At 57.1% G+C, this 7,440-nt stretch overlaps 2 pseudogenes; both read left to right on the top strand.

Moving 5' to 3' along the window:
- Positions 1-775: 775 nt before the first annotated feature.
- Positions 776-894, top strand: LOC138986973 (5S ribosomal RNA; annotated as a pseudogene).
- A 3,360-nt stretch (positions 895-4,254) lies between these two features.
- LOC138986969 (5S ribosomal RNA) lies at positions 4,255-4,372 on the top strand (annotated as a pseudogene).
- Positions 4,373-7,440: the final 3,068 nt, after the last annotated feature.

Here is a 7,440-nt window from a genome sequence, read left to right as displayed (position 1 = left end):
TCTGCCTCTGTATCTCCTGACAGCCAGCCGCCCGCTCGCCTGGCCCCGCCTCCCCAGGCGCCTGGCTCTGGCTGAGGAGCTTGCGCAGGCCAGCTGTCTCCCTGGCGGGTGCGCGCGGTGTGTCTGTGTGTCTGTCTGTGTGCCTGCCTGTGGCCTGCCTGCTCTCTCAGGAAGGTCGAGGGCTTGGCGTGGGGGCAAAGGGGGGCTCGGGTAGTGCGAAGGGGAGGGGCTGAGGCGCCCGGCCGACCGCGCCCCCTGGCTTCTGGTGGGTTTGGGCACCGGACAGGTGCCGGGCAAGTTGGGCGCCAAGCTCGCTGCGCCCTAGGCCCGCAGGAGGTTCAGAGGCCCCTGGGCCGCTGGGGTTGGGAGGCGGCGGGCGCCAAGACCGACACCTCCGGGCCGCGGGGCCTGAGCAGCGAATGGGATCGGGGGAGGCCCGCCAGCGAGCGCGCCGGTCTGGAGGGCCGCGGGTGGGAGGGCGCCGAGACCTCCGCACTCCTCAGCCCAGCCCCCAGGCCCCGCAAGACGCACGCGCACGCACGCCCCCGGTCAATGGGGGTCCTGAAGCCCTCGGGCCCCGGCCCGCCAGGCTTGCTGGTCTGGTGTTGGCGGTGTTCGGGGGGGGCCGCGCCAGCAGGCTGGAGTCCGCCGCGGGTCGCGGCGGCTCAGCAGCACGCCCCGCGACGAGAGGTGCGCCCGCTGGCCCGACCTGCAGGGCAGAGCGAAAGGGAGGCGGCGCGCAAGGCTCTTAGGGCGCCCCGAGCCAACCGCCACCGCCTCAGGCCCTATCAGCCTGAAGGCGCCCGATCTCGCCTGATCTCGGAAGCTAAGCAGGGTCGGGCCTGGTTAGTATCTTGGATGGGAGACCACCTGGGAATCCCGGTGCTCGAGGCTTTTTGCCTACCAGAAGAGGTCCTTAGCCCCGCCGCCGCCCCGATTCTGATCCCCCCAGCCCCAGCCCCCCTCCCGGGCCGCGGGGAGCGGGTGGCCGGGCCCCGACTCCCTCCCGCTGCAGACCTGGGTTGCCTCCGCCAGCCCCCGCGAGCCCCCTCCGATTCGCATTTCGGGCTTCCAGGACACCCGACGACCGGGCAGTCCTGCCTCCACCTGGGGCTCCTTTGGCTTGCCTCAGGCAATCCCGGGCTTGCACCGACTCCAGCCAGAGCCCCCGCCCCGCCCCACCCCTGCCTCGCAGGCGATCACAAGATGCGCATGTGCGCGCTTCACGCACAGATAGATGTGCCCAAACGGGCATCTATCTTGTTCACTTATACCGTGGGTGGATCTCTGCCTGGGAGTCGGGCTGCTGGACCATAGGCTACTTCCACTTTTAGTTCCTTCGGGAACCTCCATATTCTTTTCCATACCGCCTACCCACGCCCATTCCTACCACCGTGGAGGAGAGTTCCTTTGCTCCACATCTTCCAGCATTGGTTATTGACAGACATCGCAGTGAGGCCCAGTCGACTCATGTGAAGTGGTCCTCCTGAGTTTGGAGTTGAGCCTCCCAATCATTAGTGACGTGGAGCAAGATGACCTTTTGAAATGCAGATGCAATGCTGTCACCTCCTGCTCCAACGGCTCTCGTATTTTCCCAGCATATTGAAGATACGACCACTTCCCTTCAGGCTTGCTCCTCACGCTCTTCTCTGATGTCTTTTGCCTGGAATGCCCTCTGCACACTTTTTGGCTTCCATCCCATAGGGCATTTTTCGTTTCTGAATGTCCTAAGTTTCCCTGGTCACATAGCCTTCCAAGATGCTATTTTCCCTGCCTGAAATTCTTCCTGCATCTCAACCCTGGTTTACCTAGGTTCAACCTATGGACCTCAACGAAATGGTGCTCTGGAAAGCCTTCCTGACACCCAGGTTTTGTGGTGAGGGAAGAGGCCCCTCTATAGGTTCTCAAAGGATCTGCCTGTGATGTATCATTAGAGTCGCCTCAGTGAAAGCAGGAACTCTGTGTCTTCTTCTCTCCGCCTTCTATTCCTGAAACTTATTACATGCCTCCTAGCTCATCGAGGTGCTCAGTATTTACTTAGTGTGTGAAAGACAGAAAAGCTCTTGGAAGCCTCAAGGGGTCACTTGGCTCGGCACTTTTGATCTCTTTGTATATTTGGCGATTCAATTCTTTCCTTTCCTGGGATGATGTGTACACTATATTCGAGGCACAATCTAAGGCATGAAGACATATCCATACATAGAGGTTCTTGCTTTCAAGGAACTCGACAGCAGATTTCTACAAGTTAGGGCTTTTCAAATGCTCTAGAAGAATGTGAACGTTCAGTATGCTCCATTTTCATTTCAAAGAAAGATCGCTTGACTTCCATAGCAAAGGTGGAGACCTTCCAACGTTGAGTCCAATACTTATACCTTGACCATTTCAGGCAAGTCTTGTGGTTCCTTCTGAGGTGTGTGGCTCTTGCAGAAATGTGAAGATCTTCCATCGTCCTCAGACTTTGGTGTCATTTGCAATCATCCAGAAAGCTTCCAGGTCTAGGTTCCAGACCACCACCACACACAGTCAGTAGCCAACGGAGGGATTCCAGGAATACGATTGTTCACCGCATTACTGCTGATATTGTTGCTGCACACTCAATGCAGTGGGCAGGGCCTGGATTGTCCACTGGGTCTCATGTGGAATGGAAAGAAGGGCCTCCTCCCCCCACCCACACACACACACACCACACCCCACTGTTGACAGCCTTGTGACGAGAAACGTCCTCAAACAAGAATCAGACAAACCAGAGAAGCCCAGATGATAGTCCTGAGATGAAGGAACTAAGCAGCTGGTTGAGATGGCACCAAGGGGAAAGGTTGCTCTTTTGTCTGCCCTCTACTCCTTTCTTCCTGGACGCCTTAGGGTTTTGTCATGGAGATTTGAAATAAAGTGCACAAAAGTCATATGTGTTGAATCAAGATTTTGCATTTAACCATCTCTCAAAAAGGAAGAGAGCTTCACCTGCACATGTTTCTTTCAAAACCATCAATTGCTTTTCAACTCTGGGGTTTCTCTCTTGCCTTGTTCAGTTAGCCTTAACAGTAAAAATCAACGAAAACTACATAAAGATTCAAAGATACCAACAAAGGACAGCTTCTGTTTTTGAAATCATCTTTCCATTTAGTAGAACACGAGCTCTATTCTTTGTATTTTGCCTAGGGAATGAGCAATGTCCTGGTTCAGATGGCAAGGCATCCGCACGCAGGGAGACTGGGGTTTGATCCCTGGGTCGGGAAGATCCCGCCGAGAAGGAAATGGCAACCCACTCCCAGTATCCTCGCCTGGGAAATGCCACGGACAGAGGAGCCTGATGGGCCGCAGTCCATGGGTTGTATTAAAGTTGGGCTCAACCCAGCAACTACGAACACAAGTATTTCCAAAGACCACACTCAAGTGTGTGTGTGTGTGTGTGTGTGTGTGTGTGTGTGTGTATCTCCTCTGCCGCCTTGGAGTCTGTCTCGAATCTTCATGTATTTCTGCCTCTGTATCTCCTGACAGCCAGCCGCCGCCTGCTCGCCTGGCCCCGCCTCCCCCAGGCGCCTGGCTCTGGCTGAGGAGCTTGGCGCAGGCCAGCTGTCTCCCTTGGCGGGGTGCGCGCGTTGTGTCTGTGTGTCTGTCTGTGTGCCTGCCTGTGGCCTGCCTGCTCTCTCAGGAAGGTCGAGGGCTTGGCGTGGGGGCAAAGGGGGGCCTCGTAGTGCGGGGGAGGGGCTGAGGCGCCCGCCGACCGCGCCTCCCTGGCTTCTGGTGGGTTTGGGCACCGGACAGGTGCCGGGCGTTGGGCGCCAAGCTTCGCTGCGCCAGGCCCGCAGGAGGTTCAGAGGCCCTGGGCCGCTGGGGTTGGGAGGCGGCGGGCGCCAAGACCGACACCTCCGGGGCCGCGGGCCTGAGCAGCGAATGGGATCGGGGAGGCCCGCGCCAGCGCGCGCCGGTCTGGAGGGCCGCGGGTGGGAGGGCGCCGAGACCTCCGCACTTCAGCCCAGCCCCAGGCCCCGCGCGCACGCACGCACGCACGCACGCCCCCGGTCAATGGGGGTCCTGAAGCCCCTCGGCCCCGGCCCGCCAGGCGCTTGCTGGTCTGGTGTTGGCGGTGTTCGGGGGGGGGTCGGCGCCAGCAGGCTGGAGTCCGGTCGCGGTCGCGGCGGCATGGCACAGCACGCCCCGCGACGAGAGGTGCGCCCGCTGGCCCGACCTGCAGGGCAGAGCGAAAGGGAGGCGGCGCGCAAGGCTCTTAGGGCGCCCGAGCCAACCGCCACCGCCTCAGGCCCTATCAGCCTGAAGGCGCCCGATCTCGCCTGATCTCGAAGCTAAGCAGGGTCGGGCCTGGTTAGTATCTTGGATGGGAGACCACCTGGGAATCCCGGTGCTCGAGGCTTTTTGCCTACCAGAAGAGGTCCTTAGCCCCGCCGCGCCCCGATTCTGATCCCCCCGCAGCCCCAGCCCTCCCGGGCCGCTGGGAGCGGGTGGCCGGGCCCCGACCCCGACTCCCGCTGCAGACCTGGGTTGCCTCCGCGCCCGCGAGCCCCTCCGCATTCGCAGATTCGGGCTTCCAGGACACCCGACGACCGGCAGTCCTGCCTCCACCTGGGGCTCCTTTGGCTTGCCTCAGGCAATCCCGGGCTTGCACCGACTCCAGCCAGAGCCCCCCCCCCGCCCCACCCCTGCCTCGCAGGCGATCAAGATGATGCGCATGCAAGCGCACACACGCACAGATAGATGTGCCCAAACGGGCATCTATCTTGTTCACTTATACCGTGGGTGGATCTCTGCCTGGGAGTCGGGCTGCTGAACCATAGGCTACTTCCACTTTTAGTTCCTTCGGGAACCTCCATATTCTTTTCCATACCGCCTCCCACGCCTATTCCTACTCACCGTGGAGGAGAGTTCCTTTGCTCCACATCTTCTCCAGCATTGGTTATTGACAGACATCGCAGTGAGGCCCAGTCGGACTCATGTGAAGTGGTCCTCCTGAGTTTGGAGTTGAGCCTCCCAATCATTAGTGACGTGGAGCAAGATGACCTTTTGAAATGCAGATGCAATGCTGTCACCTCCTGCTCCAACGGCTCTCGTATTTTCCCAGCATATTGAAGATACGACCACTTCCCTTCAGGCTTGCTCCTCACGCTCTTCTCTGATGTCTTTTGCCTGAAATGCCCTCTGCACTCTTTTGGCTTCCATCCCATAGGGCATTTTTTCTTTTGAATGTCCTAAGTTTCCCTGGTCACATAGCCTTCCAAGATGCTATTTTCCCTGCCTGAAATTCTTCCTGCATCTCAACCCTGGTTTACCTAGGTTCAACCTATGGACCTCAACGAAATGGTGCCTCTGGAAAGCCTTCCTGACACCCAGGTTTTGTGGTGAGGGAAGAGGCCCTCTATAGGTTCTCAAAGGATCTGCCTGTGATGTATCATTAGAGTCGCCTCAGTGAAAGCAGGAACTCTGTGTCTTCTTCTCTCCGCCTTCTATTCCTGAAACTTATTACATGCCTCCTAGCTCATCGAGGTGCTCAGTATTTACTTAGTGTGTGAAAGACAGAAAAGCTCTTGAAGCCTCAAGGGGTCACTTGGCTCGCACTTTTGATCTCTTTGTATATTTGGCGATTCAATCTTTTCCTTTCCTGGGTTGATGTGTACACTATATTCGAGGCACAATCTAAGGCATGAAGACATATCCATACATAGAGGTTCTTGCTTTCAAGGAACTCTGTACAGCAGATTTCTACAAGTTAGGGCTTTTCAAATGCTCTAGAAGAATGTGAACGTTCAGTATGCTCCATTTTCATTTCAAAGAAAGATCGTTTGACTTCCATAGCAAAGGTGGAGACCTTCCAACGTTGAGTCCAATACTTATACCTTGACCATTTCAGGCAAGTCTTGTGGTTCCTTCTGAGAGGTGTGTGGCTCTTGCAGAAATGTGAAGATCTTCCATCGTCCTCAGACTTTGGTGTCATTTGCAATCATCCAGAAAGCTTCCAGGTCTAGGTTCCAGACCACCACCACACACAGTCAGTAGCCAACGGAGTGGATTCCAGGAATACGATTGTTCACCGCATTACTGCTGATATTGTTGCTGCACACTCAATGCAGTGGGCAGGGCCTGGATTGTCCACTGGGTCTCATGTGGAATGGAAAGAAGGGCCCCCCCCCCCACACACACACACACACCCACCCCACTGTTGACAGCCTTGTGACGAGAAACGGTCCTCAAACAAGAATCAGACAAACCAGAGAAGCCCAGATGATAGTCCTTGAGATGAAGGAACTAAGCAGCTGGTTGAGATGGCACCAAGGGGAAAGGTTGCTCTTTTGTCTGCCCTCTACTCCTTTCTTCCTGACGCCTTAGGGTTTTGTCATGAGATTTGAAAGAAAGTGCACAAAAGTCATATGTGTTGAATCAAGATTTTGCATTTAACCATCTCTCAAAAAGGAAGAGAGCTTCACCTGCACATGTTTCTTTCAAAACCACAATTGCTTTTCAACTCTGGGGTTTCTCTCTGCCTTGTTCAGTTAGCCTTAACAGTAAAAAAATCAACGAAAAACTACATAAAGATTCAAAGATACCAACAAAGGACAGCTTCTGTTTTTGAAATCATCTTTCCATTTAGTAGAACACGAGCTCTATTCTTTGTATTTTGCCTAGGGAATTAGCAATGTCCTGGTTCAGATGGCAAGGCATCCGCACAGGGAGACTGGGGTTTGATCCCTGGGTCGGGAAGATCCCGCCGAGAAGGAAATGGCAACCCACTCCCAGTATCCTCGCCTGGGAAATGCCACGACAGAGGAGCCTGATGGGCCGCAGTCCATGGGTTGTATTAAAGTTGGGCTCAACCCAGCAACTACGAACACAAGTATTTCAAAGACCACACTCAAGTGTGTGTGTGTGTGTGTGTGTGTGTGTGTGTGTATCTCCTCTGCCGCCTTGGAGTCTGTCTCGAATCTTCATGTATTTCTGCCTCTGTATCTCCTGACAGCCAGCCGCCGCCTGCTCGCCTGGCCCCCGCCTCTCCCAGGCGCTCTGGCTCTGGCTGAGGAGCTTGCGAGGCCAGCTGTCTCCCTTGGCGTGGGTGCGCGGCGAGTGTCTGTGTGTCTGTCTGTGTGCCTGCTGTGGCTCGCCTGCTCTCTCAGGAAGGTCGAGGGCTTGGCGTGGGGCAAAGGGGGGCCTCGGTAGTGCGGCGGGAGGGGCTGAGGCGCCCGGCCGACCGCGCCCCCTGGCTTCTGGTGGGTTTGGGCACCGGACAGGTGCCGGGCAAGTTGGGCGCTGCTCGCCACCTAGGCCCGCAGGAGGTTCAGAGGCCCCTGGGCCGCTGGGGTTGGGAGGCGGCGGCGCCAAGACCGACACTCCGGGGCCGCGGGGCCTGAGCAGCGAATGGGATCGGGGGAGGCCCGGCCAGCCAGCGCGCCGGGTCTGAGGGCCGCGGGTGGGAGGGCGCCGAGACCTCCGCAC

This window comes from Bos mutus, unplaced genomic scaffold (genome assembly GCF_027580195.1).
Source record: "Bos mutus isolate GX-2022 unplaced genomic scaffold, NWIPB_WYAK_1.1 CTG321, whole genome shotgun sequence".
Classification (NCBI taxonomy): Eukaryota; Metazoa; Chordata; class Mammalia; order Artiodactyla; family Bovidae; genus Bos; species Bos mutus.
The sequence above is the reverse complement of the archived record's forward strand: the minus strand, read 5'-3'. Positions and strand labels throughout refer to the sequence as shown.